Consider the following 20,135-nt stretch of genomic DNA (forward strand, 5'->3'; position numbering starts at 1 on the left):
GGGGGGTGGCTCTGCAGCGCCGGCCGGGCCATACCGCGGCCCGGCCCCTCGGCTCTTTCAGGGTAAAAGACTGAAGTTTTGTGTACAGGTTATTTAATAGTTCTGTTTGAATACCGGTGTCCCTCTCCTCGTCCTCGGCCCCGTGGGGGGCTCCAGCATGAGATGTCTCTGTAAAGCGACTCGCGACTGCAGCGCGAAATAAACACGTTATCACTGGGGTCACGCAGGGGAGGTCCCGCCGCGCCGGTTTCATTCGAGCGTCCCGAGGGCCGCTCCGTGTGGCCGCGCGCTTCCCGCCACTTCCCGCTGAGGCGGCGGAGGGCCCTGAGGTGGGCGCGGGACGGGTCCGGCTCCACCGCCGCGGTGAAGCGAGGCGGAGCTCAGCGCACGGAGAGCTGTGAGCTGCTCATCGTAAAACAGCCTTAAAATCCCCTGGCTTCTTCGGACTGGTGCTGGCCCGTTGGTTTGGGGCGGTTCGGGTGGGTTGGGTTTAGTTATTGTCAGTATTTTGTTTTCTACACATGAAGGCGTGAGAGAAAAGAGGAACGTATGGTACCATGGTGCCAACACTGAGAGTGAATGTACAGGTCAAGTACTGCGGGCTGCGATATAAATGCCCCTTCTCAGAGAGAGCCAGCCCACAGGGCCTGTTACAACCAGCCATGCCCAGCTTCAAGCTGTCTGTGGCATGGCACAGCCGAAATATGCTTTCCGTGTGCTAACTTACTGTAAAATCTCAGAATTTTAGGGTAAGAAAGGCACTTGTCATCCTCCCAGTGTGAGGAAATGGTAGTCACTCCCCTGCACAGGGGAAGCTACTGGCACAAAACTGTATTTAAAAGTACTTGGTAGATGGTAATGGCTTTTCGGGTTCCTTACGTCTCAGAGGGCATCACGTAAGTATGAGTTTAGTCATACATTCATTTTGGCAAGTTTCTTTTAAAGTAATGTCCTTTTTTACTGTAGTGAGTTCCCCCCCCCCCCCCCCCCTTTTTTTTTAACTGAAATTTTTCTAGAACAAACAAATTGGGAACCTGATTAGCCATTTGCTAACTTTTGCATTTTAACATAGAGAACTTGTTGTTTGCTCCTTATTTTTGCCAAGTCAGCTTTATTTTCTGGTTGCCAAATGAGACAACCAGATAAAAACTGCCACCAAAACTTCACTGGGACTAATCTAGAACCGTTATAGCCTCAGATGGGGTCCTCTGGCGGAAGTTGCCAAACAAGCTTCAGCACAATCATAACAATACAGATGTGCTTTGCCATGGACTTCTGAAACTGGAAAAGCAGCAGCTCGATAAATGTCATGACAGAGGTGTAAAACTGACGTGTTTGTATGTATGTCAAATGCTGCCAGGAATCTATTCTCTCAGGAAATAATGAGATGAGACAATACCACTAGAACCCTCACTTCTGAAATAAGGAGAAATTAATGGACAGTTACCATGGTACAGCTCCTCAACAATATTTCCATGTTTGTGATTCTGAATTAATTTCTCACACCATATTCTTTGGGTCAACAGATTAAATTAATAACCAGGCAGCTATCCTGTTTACTAGTGAAGAATCTTCTATAACCTGTCCTGTTATAGAAAGCCTTGTGAGAAACATGTTTAGTTTCATTGGTTAGCATTATTTTGCCAAATATTTAGGCTCCAGAAGCATATTGTTGAAGGATATTAGGTAGAAGATACCTTTAATGTTCCAGAGTGAGTGACAGCAATACAAGAAATAACTAATGGATCTGATCCAGAAGTCCTTGTTCAAAAAAGTCTCTGAGACAAAAGAGCATCCTGTTTTCTACTGACATATGATTTAAATGTGTCATCAGGAATAAGGTAATGTTTCTGCTTTTTAAAATGTTTCATGGCATAGAGTGTCAACCTGCTTCCTTTCTTTGATATTAAGTTACATTAAGAATGTAGTGTTACAGAATTTAGGACTACTTTAAAAGAGGGTTTGTTTCCCTGAATAGTCTTTCAGTTCTGTTTCCACATCAGACCTGCTGAAAATTGACAGTGCTTTTATTGGTAACAATAGAAGGGAAACAACAGTATCCCAGAGTATGAAAGGTCCACTTACAGGATAGAATTATGGACTGGGATGTTGCCACACAGTAATGGCCTTTCACTGCTAAGTAAGTGCCTAATCAAGAACTATTAAGGTGAGCTGAAGCAATGAAGGTTTCTGACACAAATTTAGCTTGACTAAGAACTAGAGAACCATTACTATCAGAGCAGACATAACTATCAGAAAATAGTTTGATAATTGTAGATGTAATGGATTCTAAAATGGATCGTTATGGAAAGATTTTTCTCCAACTGGATTGACAAACTGAATTTAACCCAGCATCTGTGTTGTCTGGTACTACCAGACTATTTTGGGTTCTTACTCATTCCTCAAGACACAAATTGTACTGAAAGTTTTACTACTCATTTATGTATAAGTCTGCAAGTAATTTAGGTTTTAAGCAAAAGACCATAGCACAGGCAATGTCAGCACCATGCCAAGGGAGTGGTGGTACCTAATTAAAAAAACCCAAAACAACAGAAAAACACACACACACACAAAAAAAAAAAAACCACGAAAAAAAGCAGTGCCACGTTGTAACCTTGTACCTTGCATGATATCTCTATAATAACCACTTTTAAAGCATAGAAGTGCAGAGCTTAAAAATAGGTACAGGCAAAAGGTACTAGCAGGGAAGTGTCCCTGCCTGTGGGGGGTGGGGGGTGTGGAACAATATGGTCTTTAAGGTCCCCTCCAACCCAAAACATTCCATGATTCTATGAAAATTAGTTTAATACCTATAATGACAGAAAAATGCATATAAGTGAAGACCCATGACAGCAAATGCCAGTAAGAATCTTAATCTATGAGATTACTACAAAAAAAAAAAAAAGAAAACTAAGGATGTATGTATGACACAAGGTAAGTAAAAGTAACAGTTTAGAATGTATTAAAAATATTTAATGAAACATTATTTCTGCCTAAAGCTTTTAAATAGCTCTTTGGAAAAAGAGGACATATCCATCATAGCTGTTTCATATTCATCTCTAAATAGCTAAATCATATGATAGCTTTTCAATTGAAATCATTAAACTTTTATAGTAATATGGCATTTAAATATACATGTGACCTTTCTGGTGTATGGGTAGAGCGTTACAAAAATATATTGCTTACATCTCAAGAATTTATTTCTAGTTGGCAGATTGCACTCTATAACAAAATTAACTTTTAATTTTGCATTCACAAAATACATTTTACACTTTTAGCTGTTTCCAATCAACTAGAACAGCTGTTCATTTTATAAAATTAAATGATTAATATTCTTTTTAATTATACATTTTGAGTACATATGCCACTCAAGGTCAATGCATTTCTGAATTTTAAATCTTAAATGTCATTGGTATAATCCACACATCATATAAGCTAATTAATCTTGTGGTTAATTCAAATTAATTAATCTACCAAAATATAGGGAAATGGTTTAGAAACTTCAGATTTGGCACGTTTTCTGTGTTGAAAAGTGACTTTCACACTTGGACAAACTTTTAAGCAGATAAGATTATATATATATATAAAAAGTTCTTCAAATAGATGTTTGTTTTTTTTTAGCATGCTAATATAGTTATTTTTTAGTTAAGGGCCAAATAGAATCAGATTTTAACCCACTTTAACCTCTTTGTCCTGACAGACTAGACTGTCATTGCAATAATCCAACAAATTTATGAAGTTATGTTTCATATCTCTTCATCTAGTATTATAGACATATACGATCATTTTTTTAATTAGATGTCCTTCCTAAAACCATTGCCATGTACTTCCTCCATACTAAATTATAGATGTATTTCTTAAAAAATGTACTTAATGTGAAATTATTTGCAGAGAGATTGCATTAAGTTTTAAAGTAACTACAGCTTAACTGTTTCAGCTTGTAAATTCTCAGCTGTATCTGATACTAGTCTTGAATACTGAAGAAAGAGGGAATTTAGAATTCTGATGTCTTAAAATTCTTGGACAAAGATACATTTTACTGTTCAGTGATATTCAGGGATTTTAGCAGACCACCCGAAAGTTCAAAAATAGGGTCAATTTGTATCTCTGTGCAATTACTTGCACAATTACCGAGGCACTTTTGAAAGAGCCTTGTAAAATTTAATAGATTTTGTCAGTTTATCCCCTTTCTGAGTGCTGAGGAGCAAAAGTATAATGCCAAGTTATTGCCAGATCTTATGGTTTGCTATAGAATCTTTTTTCTTTTTCTTAGTTTCTCCAATTATTTTACACTTTTTATGAGATTATTGTGAATCCTCTGGTGAAGATGTGGATCTGCTGCTGTGGCACAGAATGGAGTCGACTCAAAGAGCTCTTAGATTTTCCTACAAAACTATTTTTACAAATACTTACCAAACAGGCTCCCTAAGTCTTCAAGAATACTGAACCTGAAAGCAAACCTTTCCTCTGACTGATTGCCTAGCAAGTATCTTCAATAGCTTTGCATTTAAACAGCATCCAGGCCGCCAAGGACATGGAAGTGTTTGGCAATCAGCAAGGCTCACAACTGTCAGGTAAGTGTTAATGTGCAATTCGGAGAAGAAGGATCCAAGGCCCTGAATGAATCATCCTGACCAGAGAAAATCAGCAGAAATGTGTTAATTCAAAGGTTCTTTTAAATTTGTTTATGGGGTTTATTCCCTGTTAATATTTACTCCCAGCTGATTTGAAGTCATATAGGTGTTTCATTATGGATAAAGAAAACATGAATTTTGACCTTGTGACTGTGACAGGTCAGTGGGAGATCATGGATAGTGGGATTTGGCCTTTAACCTGGAGGCCATCAATCCTGTTTTTCTTCTCATCATCCCTTAACTTTTTGGGGGTACACATTTACTTAAGTACACACAAAATCTCAGCATGTCCCTGACCCGGGTCTGGGGGTTACATCCCTGCTTATGCATGTTAACAGGAGCCCAACCAGAGGCTGTGTACAAATTCTCTGTGCTCACTGAGAAAGGTTATGGACATGCACTCAAGGGCGTGTAGGTACATAGCAGGGGTCTATCTCCTCTTCGGGTGACTGTGTGGTGAATCCCACCCTGAAATGTACTGAACTTTGGTGCCCAGGAACTCTTGAAGTGGAGAATGTGTACTGAGGTGTGAATTGAGTCACTACTCGCTGAATAAGTGCTCTTTCATGGTACGGAGGCCTTGTACAGAGTCTGTATAGGTTCAGGGTTCTCTTGGGAGTGGTAAAGGCTAGAATTTCATCTAATTGAAATAACAAATCATCATAATTCAGTTTTTGATGTCTGATGCCATTTAACTCTGACTAAGTAGGGAACAGTTTACCAGCTTAAGAATATTGTATTCTAGAAGCTATTTTAATCTGTGTGACCATTCCTCTCCTCCACTTCTGCTTCCTCCCCTCCAGAGTAAAAAAAGAAGTTGTATCAGCAAAAGAGCTGTCTTGTCTGTCCTGCTACATCTACAGTGTAGTCTTCTGCCAGTGCAGATGTCTCAGTTAAGGGTTAGGGATTTTTTATCTCCCATGATTGTCACAATTGTACCTGCAGCAGCGTGTGGCCAAAGCCTGATTTACCTTGTCCTCAGGTGAGCACAGACTTTTCATGCTTTGTACTTAATTGTTCTTTCTAGCCTAACAATATAATGTAGCCTTTGCCTCCAGGTAGGACCCTCCATCTAGCTCATCTAATACCCCTCCTCCAGGGCATCAATCACCAGCTTTTGCTGGTCATTGATGCCAGTATTGAGCAAGTAACTCACTTCAGGCAACACCATCATTTGCCCTTCCTATCACACTGTGCCATCATAAAAACCAGTATTTTTTTACATTTGTAATTTCCAGTTGCCACTAAATCACAGACTTTAACCATGACAGTGACTGAGATGTCCTGAACTGAGTATTGCATCACCATAGCATTTAGAATAGAAGAAACCTTAAGAGGGAAAAGGAAAAATAAGAAAAACATCTTTTTTTTTTTTAGACGGTATTTATGTTTTAAATGAAAATTAATACTCAAACGACATAAACTGTGATACTTTTCACAAATTAAACTTTTCTGTTCACAAATACCCACAGCACTAGCTTAATCAGAAACAATAGTGTGTGCCTATGTTTTTTTAATTTTTAAAAGGTAGGGTTGTCTGCAAAAACAATATATTCCTATTATCTGCCAGCCCTGTTCTTGGAGCAGAACTGAGCAGTTTAAACAAAGTTACAGTATTATCTAACATACTACTCCAAAACATTTTTCATTTTCCTTTTTAACATGAACCAGCCATCACAGAGCACGCTTTCAATACAGGCTCTAATTACAAAGCAGGTTAAAAGAAATTTTATTAGACCAAAGCCTGTATCTTCACTTGAGGTCATATCCCACATGCTTTATTCAGGATCAGATGGTGTGCCTGTGATCTCCACATGCAGATCTCTCATCTGTATGGAAACGAGATGTCAGTCATGCTGCTACATTCCCCCTTGTTTTAAACAGCTCTCCAGAACTCTAGGATGCACATGTGAAGAAGAGAAAGGAAAATGTGCTCTATTCACTCATTAAAGATTAGCCAGGAAAGAGAACACAGTCCTGAGAATGTCAGGTGGTCTCAGCTACTGTATGTTAATCCCAAAGGAGCATGGAAATTACTTCATTTCTTCTCCTCATGTCTAAATAATTTGCTTTCCCTTCTGATGAGGTATAGTTTGCTTTTGTTGAATCTTGCAAAGGACAGCCAAACACTTGACATCTGCTTTCTTTACATGTTATTAAACACTGCTTGCTCACCTTAGTAGCCCAGTATAGGAGGCCCACTCTTCTCAGCATTACCTGATCCTTCAGCACTGACTTCTTTCTATTAACTTGCTCTGAAAGAACTGAAATAGTTTTAAGTGGGCAAAGATTACACTATTATATTTTCCAAAATATTAACCAAATCTTCTTATGTGCCTACATGAGACCTAAGGCTATGTCTGAGCTGCTTAATAAAATGCTTGAATAAATTGTATAATGATGCTGAGAAGCTACTTGCAAAGTACTGTAATTGAGGCCATGTTCACTGCTTGAATAGTTAAGTTAGAGACCAGAACTGTGAGCAATCTTGTTAGGGGAAGCAGGCTCTCTGTAACACTACTTAAAACTGGCCAGAGTAGCTCAGTTAATTGTAAACACTGGAACTGTAACTGTTACCCCAGTGGGATCTTGAATATACAAAGAACAGTACTAAACATGCTCAGTGCATCCTGGCAGTCTATGGGGAAGTGGTTTTTCCTCATCGGGGGAAGGGCTTATGAAAGTTTTTCCCAGAAGGGGTAAAAATTGGTTCATGGATCTGAAGATCATTTCTATCAGTCAGGAGAAAAGGCCGAAGACAATGCAGCCAGGGAACCTTGCCTTTTTATGGGCCACATTTGCTCATGCTCACAAATACAGAGACGAAGAGCCCTACTTCCCTTCTCTACCCCCTGAACATGGAGGGGAGGTGCAACATACAATAATTTTTAGAAGCCTGTAGCTGATTCACTTCCCCCAGTTTCCCCACACAACTCATGGGAGTTTGTGGTATAGCCCCAAAGTTCTCTGTAGTACATTCCAGTATGCAGCTGTTGCATTGCCTTTGTGGGGTTTGCTCTCTCCCCATCCTCAAAAAACCAAATCATTGTGCACAATTACGCTATTTTGAAATAGCTTGTTATGCATGAAGAAGAAAGTTTCCTAAGCTGAATCAGTGATTGCAGAGTACTGAAGTCACAGAGACTTAAATGGGGGAATTACCTTCTAGTTTTACCATTTAATTATTTTTCCAATTAGAACCACAGTTTTAATCAGCTAAGAAATATTAAATATTAAACAGTTAGTATAGTGTGTTACATTAAAATAATTCTTTATAAAGTGCCTAAGTATATTACAATCTCATTTGTCATTTTATTATACACATTCATTCATCCTAGACTTAATTTAAAATAGGTGTCAGGTGTCAGCTATAATACTGAGATCTGGATTCTGATCTAGATGCTAGAACTCTGCCATTTACTAAGCATATACAAGAAGTGGGAAGGAGGAGGGTAAGTTTAGGCCTGGTTTTAATAAGCTACAGCAATTAGATATTTTGAATACTCAGAACGATGTATTAGAATTATACAATTATTTGGTTTGTTCGGTTGCTTTTCAATACACTTGAGAACCAGCTCTTAATTAAGATACACACATCATCAAAGACTAGAAACTTAGATGGTGGTAAAAACAATTAGAATGATGATGTAGGCTTAGATTCCCCGTGGTTTTTGTACAGATCTGCCAAACAGCTTGGGGTATGGACACGTGGAATTTGCACAAGGTCCAGAACATCTGCAGTACTTGTGTGCCCTGCAGGGACATGAACTTTCCCGAAGCAGGTAGGATGCTCTGGGGCATGGCTCTATTTTTCCCAACCCAACTGGGTACTCTGACAGCAGGAGCTTTACCCCTCAAGGGAATTAATGCAGTTCTCCATTGCCTCTGGGTAAGGAGTTGTTCCTCTGCACAATTCCTTCTGGGGAGCAATAGCCTAGGGGTGCTGCAGTCCTCATCCTGCTCCCATGGCAAGACTGATAAATCACAGTGGAGCCTCTATCTGTGCAGCATATGCCAGTTATGTGTTAATTACTTGTTAGTTTAGAAAACATTCCTTCCGATTTAAAAGGTGTAAGAGGAAAGCACAGCATACAACAAAGTACATTTTATAAAATGGAGGAAAATAAATGATCCAACCAAGATTACCTCCAATTATAGGCATGCTTTACCCCTTTAAAACTATTACCTCCAATTATACGCATGCTTTACCCCTTTAAAACTAATAACTATGTAATATACCATCCTTAATACATCCTGAATGTATTGGTCTTGAGCTCAAAAGCAGTAAGAACAACCTGTCTCATGAAACTTTGCTGCAGAAAGGACCATCTCAATGTTACACGAAAAACCTTAATCAAAGCAACCAAACCTCTTGACTTGCTGCTGATTCCACAGCACTTTTTTATAGTGATATCACTTTTATCTATCATCATTTATTCAAAAAGGTAAATCAAAAGCATAAAATAGTCTCATCTGATTTTTTTGCCTGCAGGAGATAGCATTTTCAGTGGTTAAGCCGTGAAGTCTTACATCAGTCAGAGACAAACTAAGTGGCTGACCTGACTTTCTGTTCTCATTTTCCAAGTATAAAAGTTTCTTACGCACAGGTTACAATCCAGTATCAAAATCAGAATTTTTAAAAAGAAAATATTTGTCTTCAGCAGCTCAGCTGACACAAAGGAGTACTTGTATTTTAGACAGGTGCAACACTTTTTTTAATTGCTGATCAGAAAACCAATCCTCTATTAATCCTAACCAGGTAAATTGAATATATCACTAACGCCTGTTAGTATGAGATGCGTTTAGACCTATATTAATGATGATTAATAGCAAGGATTTTTACAGTTTGAATCCTACAAATAAATTCATAGAATCATCATAGAATTCTAATGTGTTTGTAAAGTTCTTACATTTTGACTTTTATCAATCTTATTTTCATTTAAAATAAGTTATTAGGAAATCACTTTGAACTCGACTCCAGTAACCAATACTTCAGCTGAAAAGGTTCACAAAAAGATGGGGTCAGCTCTGAAGATCTGCCCAGGGATACGTGGCACGTTAGTCAACACAGTGATGCAGGCCAGTTTCTGTGGCCAGTAGCAACAGAACAGTGCAGTTTGAATCACATTTTGCCACCTTCAGCTCTTTGGCCTCAGTGGTTAGGTTTTTATTAACACCTCTCCACCAAGATGCAGATTTTTTCTAACTTCTTAGGAGGGCTTCAGTTCATGCCTCTGGGCCCAGGGTGTTTTACTCACTCTACTGTAATGCTCTATGGAAAGACCTAACAGTGTCCCAGCTACATCTGCTTAAAATCACTTCAGTGCCTTTGGGGACATGTGTGTGTGTGTGTGTAAGCCCTTAAGGAAGCTGCAGAACTGCACATGCCCTGGGAGCCAACCAGATAATCATTAGAGAGTCGCAGAATGCAGGAAGAGCCCCTGCTACACGTGCCTTCCTTTGGCAAGCAGGAACAGAGGGGCTTGAAATGGTTTTCTCAGGGGAAATGGTGAACATAATGGAGATGCATAACTATCATAAGCCAGACCAAAGGTCTGTTTAACCTAGGAGCCTGTTTTCCAGTAACAGATGCTTAAGGAAAGTGGATTAAAAACAAGGCATATATAAAACAGATATTCCCCTTGGCATGGCCTCTCAGCTTCTGGGGAACAGTGCCTCAGAAACTTCCTGAGCTGGAATCACATTTTGTTTGTTGTGTTTAATAGTCACAGATAGGCTGAGCCATCACAGATTTGTCTCATCCGTTTATGTCTGGATTTACACTTTGTGGGTCCACAACATGTTCTGATAGCTGTTTGTAAGGATGGATTATATCCCCTCTGCAGAGAAAGACATGATGACTTTATAACCATCTCGTTTTTCCCTGCATGCCCCCTAACGCCGCGGAGTGGCGTGGAGCTGCGTCTCGTCTCGCTCCCCAGCCTATTCGCACTGCCTTCCTCGGACGCACACCCGTCTGGCGCAGTCGCGGGCTACAGCAGCGCCTCGGACCCCAGCCCAGCCCGGCCTGGCCCGGGCCGGAGCACCCCCGAGGCATCCCTGACACCTCTCCCCGCGCCCAGCCCGTTAGGATGGCGGCAGGTGCTGGCCCTGAGTGCAGCCCCCGGGGCCCCTCCCGCCGAGCCCCATGCCTGGGCACGCCGCCAGCCTGCCTTCCCCCCGGGCATGGCCTCTTGACAAGGTTGCCCTTACGCTCTCAGGCAGAGGTGGGTACTGGAGGTATCGTTCTCCCGTCGCGGGAGAGATGTTCCCTCAGGCGGGTTCGGCTGTGCTGCCCTGGGCAGGTGGGAGCTGTGGGGACCTGCGAACATAAACCTGACAGGAATTTCAGGCATATTGCATACTTTTTTACAATAAATTGCAAGTCAGGTCACAGAACCATAGGTCCAAGTTCCTCAACATTGGTTTGGGGTTTCTTTTTTTTCCCCCCAAAAAAAGTCACTTGATATCAAGACTCCTAGCTTTTATTTCTGTACCATGACTTGTTCATCTTTCACTGTGGTCATGTAAAACTCTGGTGTTGTCCTAGTTTGTTTTTTCTGAAGGTTTCAGATATGCACCAGCATTTCCATTCAGAGCTGTTCCTCACAGCTTGCTCCTTGGCTGTAAAATGTCACCATGGGCTGAAGCGTGGTATGTGAAGTCCAGAACAGCTTTTCTTCCATTAGTATAAAACGTTGGAGTTAAAGGAGTGAGTTAAAATATATGGGTTTACTTCTTTCCAAATCTTTTTATATGCCTATATAACATGAAAGCTGATTTAATTGAAAGAATAAAATGGGACTTGACGAGCCGGTGGTCCTGACTTTTATCTTGTCCCTTTATTGCATCCTACAAAACATGAAAATGGTTAAGATGTTAACATCTGAAAGGTGATACCCCTTTTGATACTGTATTTCTCTTAGGATAAATTTCTTAACGTGTTTTTATGGGCTTACATATATATTCCCAAGATCTATCAAGTTTCCTGTATGCATCAGGTGATGTATATTTGTCACAAGAGATGTGGTTCAATATTCTGAGTCTGTGCTACTTAGGCCAAGTTAAGTAGTTACTCCTCTCTTTTTTTCTTCCCTCTTGCTTAATCCTTCCCTCCAGCTGGAGATCAGTAAAGAGTGGTGCCCCTCAGGGATCAGTGTTGGAACTGGTCTTGTTCAACATCTTTGTCAGTGACATGGACAGTGGGATTGAGTGCATCCTCAGCAAGTTTGCTGATGACACCAAGCTGTGTGGTTCGGCTGATAACGCTGGAAGGAAGGAATGCCATCCAGAGAGACCCTGACACGCTTGTGAGGTGGGCTGATGCCAACCTTATGAAGTTTAACCATGCCAAGTGCAAGGTCCTACACCTGGGTCGGAGCAATCCCAGGCACAGCTACAGGTTGGGCAGAGAAGAGATTCAGAGCAGCCCTGCAGAGAAGGACTTGGGGATGTTGGTTGATGAGAAAATGAACATGAGCCAGCTTCAGTGTGTGCTCGCAGCCCAGAAAGCCAACCGTATCCTGGGCTGCATCAAAAGGAGTGTGACCAGCAGGCGAAGGAGGTGATCCTGCCCCTCTACTCTGCTCTTGCGAGACCTCACTTGGAGTATTGTGTACAGTTCTGGTGTCCTCAACATAAAAAGGACATGGAACTGTTGGAACAAGTCCAGAGGAGGGCCACAAGGATGATCAGGGGACTGGAGCACCTCCCATACGAGGATAGGCTGAGAAAGTTGGGGCTGTTCAGCCTGGAGAAGAGAAGGCTGCGTGGAGACCTCATAGCAGCCTTCCAGTGTCTGAAGGGGGCCTATAGGGATGCTGGAGAGGGACTCTTCATTAGGGACTGTAGTGACAGGACAAGAGGTAATGGGTTCAAACTTAAACAGGGGAAGTTTAGATTGGATATAAGGAAGAAATTCTTTCCTGTTAGAGTGGTGAGGCACTGGAATGGGTTGTCCAGGGAAGTTGTGAATGCTCCATCCCTGGCAGTGTTCAAGGCCAGGCTGGACAGAGCCTTGGGTGACATGATTTATTGTGAGGTGTCCCTGCCCATGGCAGGGGGCTGGAACTAGATGATCTTAAGGTCCTTTCCAACCCTAACTATTCTATAATTCTATGATTCTATGATCTGTTCATTCCTACTCTTGAACCAGAATCTGGTATGAGTCACCTGGAATGTAACCTACCTGCAGGAGCAGGAGGGAGCACTGGGTCTCTTCAGTTCCCAAGGTGCAAAAAGTTACAGCAGGTGAAAATGAGGCAAGGATAAGAGTGGCAGCCATGTGGTACTGGTGCTGCTGCCTGCTTTTGAGGCTCTGAGAGAGGCTGTGTAGTATGTGGAGAAACTACTAAATATAGTCATAGTTACAGGTACCTGTAGTGAAATCTGCTAATCAGATGTAATTAATCAAATCTGCTGTGGTTTTTAGTGGCCTTTTCTGTCTGTTGTCAGGAAGGTAAGTAGGATTGCATCTAGATTATTGATGAGATGTCTGAATTTTGGCCACTTCTTCAGGTGGTAGCCCTGTTTTCTCCCTGTCACTTTACTCCATGGAAATATAGACGTTGCTGAAGAAACTTGCTACTCAAGACATCTTTCTGCTCCCAATTAAGTCAAAGGGAAAACTTTCTCTGACTTTCAAGGGAGCAGGGTCTGGCCTTGCAGTGGAATTCAAACATAAAACATTGTGCTTCCCTGACAGCTGTGTGCCTTCTGTGAGGGGAGGCCAAAACTCAGCAACAAATACAGCTTGCTTTAGCTGCTTCAAAGTGAGATAGCTGTGAGGGGAAAATGTTTATAAATGCCAGTGCTGGCAAGGAGAGTGGGGAGACATTGGTCTGTTGTTTTGAAGGATGCACAGCTACTGTTTGCTGAGGAATTCTGCTTTTTGTTCTTCGGCTTTGTGTTGAGGAATTCTGCTTTTTGTTCTTGAGCTTCTGATGTGTATGCTATAGGAAAATGTATGTATCCATAAGACTGGCCACAAAATTGCTTTATTTTTGACCCAGAGAAGTTGCAGATCTTCTTTGTTGAATGTTCTTAATAATTTTTTGGCACATGGCTACTGTGTCATAGGCCCTTTTTGTCTAAGATTAATGGAAACTCAGCTGATTTTGTTTATAGGAGACTTCAGATATCTCTACTGGATTTTATAGTGGATATGGTCACCAAACTGGTTTAAAGATTGTTTTTTTACATTAAGTTTTATTTTTCAGGTTTTTTGAACACCTGAAGTGATCAGTCCAGATGTATTTTCTTATGAGCTATCTGCGACTACAGATTATGGGGGTGGGAGGGTTAGAGTTTCTAACTTTAAGTCTTTTGTTAAAATGTTGAAAAGTGTGTTATTAAGCTCATTATGAAAGCATAAGTAGTGTATCTTAATATAGAATATTTTGCTTCAGATTTTAAAGAAATACCATTAATATTTGCATCTTGTCCATTGTGTGGCCAGGCAGACCTGCTTAGAACTAATAATGGCATTTTAGCATTGTCTTTTGGTTTAACAGTGTATACTGTATAGCTGACATATCCACTTTGTGAAAAGTTACTCTGACAGAAGTACCCAACTTGAGATATCTATCATGGAACACGTGTGTGTTCCCTCTTGTGTCCCACATGAAAAAAAGAAATCTTCTCAACACCTGTTTCCAAAACCTCTTTCCCATGTTGAATGTTTAACTATAAACATTGTATTTCAGGCTTTTAAATTATTGCACGCTTTTTTCCATGTTAAAGTACACAGCTGTGTATAAGATGCATGTTTAACTACTTACTGTCTTACCTAAAATAATAATATGCGGTTTTTTGCATTCACTGATTCCTGAAGTTTATGCTAGTTTCTCTGTGTTTGTTTATATAATTAAAACTTTTTAATTAAGAAAAGTATCCCCATAGCTACCTAAGAACTACCTAAGGATATTTTGGGAAGAAAAGAAAAAAAAAAACACCCACCTGCGAAGCTCAGCACACATTAGATAGTAGTACACATAATTTCTCTTCTATACAGTTGTCACATACAGGAAGCCATTCAAGATTAGAAATTCTGGTTAGAAATACCATTTAAATTTTGTTTAAATTGTGTTTTACTGTCACTACGTAAAACCAGTATGAGCGTATACTCTCACAATTACACAATGCCAGCCTTGTAATCTCCTGTAAGTTGTATTTACTGCTTGTAGTCTGTAGAAAAGTGTGTATATGCTCACACAAATGTATGTATAGCTTATTTCTGAAGGTTTTAAACAAAGATTTTGTGTTAATAGCAATGCACAGCAGAAATCCTTATAGAACATCTAATGCTGTTAAGAATAAAATCACACATTAATGTTTCCAATATGCTTTGTAGGATGATGTCTTATCATGTGACTCCTGGGGTGGTATTTCACTTCTTTACTACCATTATACTTGTCTTACAAAGTATCTTCTTACATGATGATGAATCATCTCACAGACAATGTCTTTTTAAGTACATGGAAATGTTAATAATGTAATGCTAACTTTGTTGTGCTAAACTAATTAAAAATTTAAAAATATAAATTGCAAAAAGGAGAACTTTTATATGTAAAAATTGTGCTAAATGTACCATGCCTGCTGGTTAGAGAAACTTACTCCAGAGACACCTGTGATGGACAAGGTAAGAAAAGAAAGACACAGCTTAATGCTGAAAGTTTTTAAAAGCTTTAATTTTACAAAGACCATAAGAAGAGATCAGTTACTGGTCTGGGAAAGTACAGTGATGGGTGAAGGAGATTTGGTAATTGCCACTACAGCTACCATTTATTTGTAAATGTTTCCCCCCTTATTGTGCATTAATAAGTTATTTAAATGAGTTTTTCATACAAGAGTATGCAGCAATACATTTTATTTTAAATAAAAATGCTTCTGCTTTAGGTTTTGGTTAATTTATGCCTAATACCTAGATCATATAGAATGAATTGTTTTATTTGTTTATTGTGATTTGCAGGGATATTACTCCATGACAAGGTTACACTGACCTATCATTTCATGCATCAGCAGTTCTTCTATTGCACTGATTTGATCGAGCCTAGTGGATAAAAGAGGAACAATCCACCCAATGGACCAAATTAGAATTATAATAAAAACTGCACCTTCTGAAGGACAAAGTAGGTTAAGTATGGTACTTACTGCCCTTGGCATAATTTTTGTGATGTGTCAAATTTGAACCTTTTTTTTCACGTTTGTTCAACCTTTTACATTCAGATTTTGAATTTTGATTTTATGTAGTTATGTAAGTGATGCTGCAGCTGCAGTTGAGGAAGAAGGTAGGGTTTTGTAGCTACTGGAAGCTTTTTTAGGTTAAGTACCTGTGAAAGTGCAATAAATCTTTTTGATTTTGAATATGCAGTAATTTCTGGATGTCTCTTTGCTGTACAAATCCAGATACTGCTGTTGCTCCTCATGTTGAAGAACTTCAAAATTTTGCAGTTATAAAATGGCAAACAACCCTTCCTAGATACTGGTTTGGGCTCTTCTAGACTGCAAAAGGGACTGTGTGGCCTACGGCTTTACTGTTTCTAGAGGTATCTTGTTCCCACTTGCTCTCCTTGAATGCCAGTGATGGCTCAGTGAATCAGGAGGGGCTGTATGTTGTCTGCTCTCTCCCAGGTAAGTTTGGAACTGCTCTTATCCAAGGGATGGGCCAAGGTACCTGTCTTACACAAGGTGTGACATAACTTGTAGGTTCAGACATAGTTTTAGTAAGATGTAGCAAAGAAGATCTTCAAATGGCTCTAAAGTAAGATATGTGGAAATTACAACATAGAAGCTTCTTTTTGTTTGTTTCTCTAATGAAAAAGAGTATATGTTAGACAAAATTTATTCATTTGTACTATATTGCTCTGTTGTGATGATCCACTAGTACTGCATAATCAGTCTGTTTCATGAAGGTTTGCCAACAGTAGAAAATCAAGGCCATCAGAAATGGTAATTACAAATTCTAGTACCTCATAAATGCTAAAGAGCATAATAGTAGCATTGATGTGGTTTGCTTACTAAGGAATCCACAAAGAAATTCATGTAAGTACACATTTAAGTTTCAGCGATCTCTGTAGTGCATAAGAACAGACTGCAGTTGTTTATGTAATCGGGTTGGGCATGGATACATATGTCAGTGCTTTGCTGGATAGATCACTTCTAATAGAGATGGAGATCCCAGTGAAGAACTCCACCTCAAGAGCTTATAGAAAACACTGGAGAGATCCTGGTTGGATCTCTTTGTTTTGTTTGTTGGTTTGGGTTTTTTTCTTTGTTTGAATTAGACATGAAGTCAATATGAATTAATTGCTTCAGTAACTGAAGCAATTGCAACTGAACAGTTGCATATCTGTTTCGACAAATTCAGGAAGTCTACAGTAAAAAGAAACAAAACCCACAGTTGTGGGTTTTTTTTTTGGGGGGGGGTAATTTATTTTCTACTAAATAGAATTGTTTAAAAAAGGACAGACCAAGAAGGTGAGCATGAACTTACTCCAGAACTTAAATATACACCACCTTCATGGCAATAGATTAATTTCTTATTCAGATATTCTGTTGGATGATATTTTAAATTCCATTGCTGTGAATATTCATGCAGTAGATCAAATGATGCTAAAGTTTCAGTTTGTATCTTTGTGTGGGTTTGTGTTAAAGTTGCTGAAAATTTTCACTGCCTCAGGCATTTAATAATACCATGAATAGAAAATGAAAGCTTTATAAAGTTACTGTTTCTATTTTGAGAACAAACAGATAGACAAATGAAAAATTATGTATTTGAGGGCCAAAAGATAGATTATTTAACAAATACTAACTTTTAAAACAATACTTACTTTAAAATACTTGTTACTTACTGAGGGAAATCTAAGTAAGCATGGGGTTGAGCAATTCAGTAGTTGCACACTTGAAGTGGAACTTTGTAAAAGATCACCACACAGCTTCAACTTAAAAGAATCTTAGGGTTGAGGATCAAAATTTGCATCAGGTGAACAAAAATGTGAAACAGCTGTTGTGTGTTTACTTTTCAGAAGTAGCTATTGAATCAATTCAAGCAGTACCATGGTAAGATGTCTTTGGTTTTGCAGCTGATCTATTACATGCTTTTTTAAGCCATTAGAGCTCAATAATGCAATCATTTGTCATCCAATTAATTTTGAAAGCCTGGAAATATATGGGTGAACTCTGTAACTTGTGGTTCACTTAGCATCATTGTTATTTAGATCAAATTAAAGAAATGGTAGTAGTATTGGGTAAGCTACATTATAGGGACTTACCATCTTCATGTTCTGTGGCTTCTCCGTTAATTTTTAAAATACTTTTATTACTATAGATAAACATGGATAAATGTAGCATGTTTTTGTTTTGCATAGAATATGTAAATTCATTATAATTGGAAACAATACTTGATAAAATGACTGTGAAAATGTATCTCCAGGGCTGATTCTGTGCCCCAGCATCCACAGAAATTGTATCGAGGGCATTAATGTGTGTGGGCTTTTGCTCTATATTTACAGCTTTGAAAACCTTAAGCACTGAAGCTAAAATTCTTGTAAGGCTAAGAGAAAGCTGTGGACATATCAAAATAAACCAGATCCTGTGTTTTTTTTTAATCTTTCTAATCTGGAAGTCATGAAACATGTTACTTCAGTGCACCTGAATCATGCTTTATGACAAGATTCTGCTGCTCCCTAGGAGAGGCAGTGTAAAGGCAATTTCAATATGGAAAGTGTACTTTCCATACCTATTTTCTAGAATCCTTGCACTGAACTTGCACACATAGCAAACACTGACTCAGATTTTTGTATTCTTGGATAGAGGTGTATGAATTTAGGAATAATACACGTCTTGAGAGTTTTGGAGGTCATCTGATCCAATGCCCTACTCAGAATGTGGCCAAGTTACATTGCTTCAGGGCTTCATTCAGTGAAGAAACAAGTATTTCCAAGAATGGAGATGGAGATTTCACAGCCTCACTGAGCAGCATGTTACAGTGTTCGACTACTCTCGTAATGAAGCTGTGTGGGTTTTTTCCTGATATTTAATCTAAAAATCTTACCAATTGAAATATGTATCTTTTTGCTTCAGATAATCTGAAATCTTGGTATTTGTCACCTTCTTGGCTCATGACTCTCTTAGAAATCATATTTTTCATTTATAGGTTGTGTTTGTAAACTCATCTGGAGTTGTCATACTGGCAACTTACTTGGGCTAATGTAAACTTGGGATAATACTAAGGACTTCAAGGGTGTATGTCTAGATTTATTCTGATATAACGCTAATCAGAAATGTGATTTTCTGCTATGTCTTATAGGGAAGCCATTTCTTGCTGCAAAGAGAGTGAGTCATATAATTCTGTAGAGGTAGAATAAAAAGAAGTCATTCTTTATCATTCAGCTCAGGTACAGGAAGATTATTTAACTGTGATGTGTATACTAGGTTAACACATTCCAGTATTAATTGGTAATTTCATTACCTCTGTATTTTTGCTGAAGTTTAACATTGTTTACTCAGTTAATGAACTTCTGTATCCCTTAAGACTACAGACCTAGCATTGCTTATTACATTTTTATGGCTCTCCAGGTGGGTTATCTTAAAAAGAATACTCACTTTAGACAAGCATGCTCTGGACGTAAAAAAAAACCAAACAGAGTTTGTCTGTAGTGTAATGTGAAACAATATGTGCAGTTTACTAAGGTTGTGACATGTAATGTCTACTGTCTTTCTGTTTGTGAGCCTTGCTACCTTGAACTGCTTAAGGATTCCCCAGCATTTATTTGCTCATGTGTCACATTAAACATGCAACAAAGCAGCACCAGGAACATTTACAGGAGAAGGTGTACCTCCAGCCCTGCTGCTTTCTCCTATATGGAGGCAAAAGTAGGAGCAGCTCCCAGCTCTGCTTGGACTGCATGTGGCACCGAAAGAGACTGATAACTACTCAGGCAGTACCTCTTCTGGAAATAAATGGTGATTCAAATGTTTGTATGTTCCATTTGGAAGCAGTATACACTTCTGGAGTGAGCATCATTATGCAGAAACTCTGAGGGTGGTTATTAAGCTCTATTTAAAGAAACTGGTTTCCACCATGTCACATACACTTGGACTTTTAAAATTGTTGGTTTGGATTTGAAAGATGAAGGGAACCCTCGTAGAACACTAGAATTTTGCAGCTGTAGCATGAACTTCCACATTGGGTCTTCTGTGTCTGTCTGAAGTATTTTCACCACCCTTATAATCAACAACATAAATATTGTTTGATTTGATTATGCCAATGGTGATTTGGTGTCTGTGGAAGCTACTGGTAATACTGATCTACTTATAAGATTTCCAGTGACAAATAAGGTGGTGGCTCTTTAACCTTAACCGCACCTCCTCCCTTCACCTGTTCACGGCCAAGGTCTTGAACTGCAGGTTAGTAAGATGTGCCGAGAACTACATATTTTCTATTGCTGCTTCTCCTTCTGATACACGGTAGGTATCCCAGAGAGACTGGTGGCAAAGATG

The 20,135-nt window shown here is 39.3% G+C and overlaps 2 long non-coding RNA genes across 4 annotated transcripts; one reads left to right on the forward strand and one right to left on the reverse strand.

Annotated features, from left to right (window-relative positions):
- Positions 1 to 12,798: 12,798 nt before the first annotated feature.
- On the forward strand, positions 12,799 to 18,901 carry LOC133269227 (uncharacterized). 3 transcript variants are annotated; one of them, XR_009743380.1, is made up of 3 exons: positions 12,799 to 13,925; positions 14,197 to 14,305; positions 15,604 to 15,998. It is a non-coding gene; the product is annotated as an uncharacterized LOC133269227 (long non-coding RNA). The 3 variants fall into 3 exon arrangements; XR_009743379.1 differs by lacking the exon at positions 12,799 to 13,925 and adding an exon at positions 18,790 to 18,901 and having other exon boundaries at positions 13,943 to 14,305; positions 15,604 to 15,763; XR_009743376.1 differs by lacking the exon at positions 12,799 to 13,925 and having other exon boundaries at positions 13,943 to 14,305.
- Positions 17,061 to 19,758, reverse strand: LOC133269231 (uncharacterized). Its single transcript, XR_009743383.1, has 2 exons — positions 19,152 to 19,758; positions 17,061 to 19,104 (listed from the first exon to the last, which is right to left on the reverse strand). It is a non-coding gene; the product is annotated as an uncharacterized LOC133269231 (long non-coding RNA).
- Positions 19,759 to 20,135: the final 377 nt, after the last annotated feature.

The sequence above is a fragment of the Pezoporus flaviventris genome, unplaced genomic scaffold (assembly GCF_033815535.1).
Source record: "Pezoporus flaviventris isolate CSIRO_AGI_PZ_B2104156 unplaced genomic scaffold, CSIRO_AGI_Pfla_v1 ptg000001l, whole genome shotgun sequence".
NCBI lineage: Eukaryota > Metazoa > Chordata > Aves > Psittaciformes > Psittacidae > Pezoporus > Pezoporus flaviventris.